The sequence below is a fragment of the Penaeus monodon genome, chromosome 16 (assembly GCF_015228065.2).
Source record: "Penaeus monodon isolate SGIC_2016 chromosome 16, NSTDA_Pmon_1, whole genome shotgun sequence".
NCBI lineage: Eukaryota > Metazoa > Arthropoda > Malacostraca > Decapoda > Penaeidae > Penaeus > Penaeus monodon.
The window spans coordinates 45,099,844-45,102,667 of record NC_051401.1 but is presented as its reverse complement, the minus strand read 5'-3'; positions in this window follow the sequence as shown (position 1 = coordinate 45,102,667).

The window sequence follows — 2,824 nt, the reverse complement described above, 5'->3', positions numbered from 1 at the left end:
AGTAGGCTAGAAGCCCGGAGATAGAGACCTCTACATCAGAGAATATTTAACTTCTACTCGACAAGGTGTTAGAGAATTTAGGAGACGAGCGATATGGAGAGGAGGAGATGAAATAATTATTATCACGCTGCTGAATACTGGGAATCTTGAACTCAAGGATAAAAAACGCAAATATTTCACTTGTTAGGATAATTTAGACAAGTCTTAGAGATTTCCGAAATACATAGACTATATAAACAAGTATTAATGAAATATACACTATGCAAAACCAATACATGACTGTACAATTGCGGAGAAAACGAGATTTCATGAGAGTAATTGAAAAAAGAGATGATTAAAGATAAAACAAGAGAGTAAACAAATATAATATCAAAGAAACTTTACATAGGAATAGAGAGAGAGAGAGAGAGAAGAAAGAGAGAGAGAGAGGGGGGGGAAGGAGAAATAGAAGATAGAAGTAGAGAAGAAAGAGAGAGAGGGGGAGAGGAAGAGAGAGAGGGAAAAGAAGAGGAAAAGAAAGAGGGAAGAGAGAGAGAAGAGAAGGAGAGAAAAGAAAAAGGGGGAAGAGGGGAGAAGGGAAAAGCAGAGAGACAGGCAGACAGACAAACAGACACACAGACAGAGAAAGAGAGAGATGGTGGGAAGGAGGAGAGAAGAGAGAGAAAACCATAAAAGAAGAAAAAAAAGAGAGAGAGATGGAGAGCGTCCCTACTTCGCAAGTTACTTCCACTCAGCCTCGTGACGTCAGCAAAGCGAGGCGAACACACTCTTTTCTTTCATCAAATTAAGCAATTCTCGAGACGTGACGTGTTTGTCCTTCTGGTGTACAATTTTCTCCTCGTTTGAAATCATAAAAGGTGTTAACCTTTTTAAAAATTTCTCCCTTTTTTTTTTTCCCCTCCTCTCCCCTTTTTTTCCCCCCCCCTCCCCCCCCCCTTTTTCCCCTTTCCCCTGGAAATTTTTAATAAATTAAAATTCTGTTAATCTTTTCTCTCATTCCCTTTTCTTTGTCTTCTCTTTCTTTCTTTCTCTTTGTCTTTTCTTTCATTCCCTTTGTTCGTCTTCTCTTTCATTCCTTCTGTTCGTCTTCTTTTTCTTTTTTTTCGTCTTCTCTTTTATTTCTTCTGTTCGTCACTAGTGTTTTTTATCTAAAAGTAGGCTTGTAGTAATGATGAAAATAACATAACTGATGATAATGATGATGATGGTAGCAATAATGATGATAAGAATATTATCAATAATAACAATAATGATAATAATGATAATAATAATTACAATAACAACAATGATGAAAAAATCATAACAATAATATTGATAATAATAATAATGATAATAACGATACTAATGGTAATAATGATAATGATAAAAAATATGATAATAAAATGATAATAAAAAAAAATTATATAAAATAAAATTTTAAGAAAAAAATGGGAAATTTTTTAAAAAATGTAATGAAAAAAATGATATAATAATGATAAATAATAATATGATGATAACAATGAAATAAATTATTTTGTAACATAACAGTGATAATAAGAATTTTTTAAAGTTCCAGTCTGTCTGTTTCTCTCTTTTTCCTCCTCTCTGGAAAAGCTTCCTTATGGCAGAGGTTTATAATGTTTGGTAAGGACAGTGAGACTCTCTTTGGAGGAGATACAGCACGCAGATAATGAGCACTTCACAAGTAAATGTACTCTCTGTGACGAGGCGCGAGGGGTGGACTATTGGATAATTTAGGCCGCTCGTGGACGAGGTCTGTATAAGTACTTATATATAGACCTTGCTTGTAGATAGATGGGAAGGGGGGAGGGGGAGCTGCAGAGTTAGAACTCACCCCTTGACCGAGGCGAGGTCAGGTCACTTATATATCTCTTCTCGATGTGAACCAGCAGTGCCTTGCGCGTTAGTATATATGGCGTAGACCGAGTCGTCAGTTTGAATGTATGATTAATTGAAGGTTTTATACTCACATACTCTCCCCTGCCTTTGTTAGAAAGCTGTAAAATCTATCTATTTCATTTACGTATACACGACGGCGGATTCCACAAGCGTCCAAAGAAGCCAAGCTACCTACCCTCGGTCAATATTCTTCCACGACACAAACCAAGCAGCTTTGTGATCCCATCCCGGCCTTGGTCATTGCCAGAAACAGTCCTCTCTTCGCTGTGATCAGCTCTCTGTCTCCGTTTTAGTCCTTCATGACTATGGCACATGTCACGTAGTCACATCTCAAGCCAGGATGCCATTGGCGGATTGTGAATCCCTAGACTTGCTTGATCTGACATTTTACGTTTTCAAGAAACAAACTTTTGGAGATGATCACTTGTGTCCCTGTTCCTTTTAAAAGATTATGATCCTCCATTACACCAAGACAGACCTTTACACTCTCCCTATCTCTTTTAGACGATCCATCTATTAGCATTATATATATATATATATAGATATATTTATTATAATATATATATATTATATATAATATTAATTTTAAATATATATTATATATATAGATATGATATATATAATATAATATATATACTATATATATATAGATATATAATATAATATATATATATATATATATATATATATATATATATATTAAATACTATATATATTACATATATATATATATATATATATATATATAATATATATAATTTGACTATCTGGTTTCGACTATATCTTCGTCAGAAATACATACATTTCTGACGAACACATAATCGAGAGACAGAGACAGAGACAGAGACGGAGACAGAGACAGGGACAGAGAGAGAGAGAGAGAGGACAGGAGGAGAGAGAGAGAAGAGAGAGAGAGAGAGAGAGA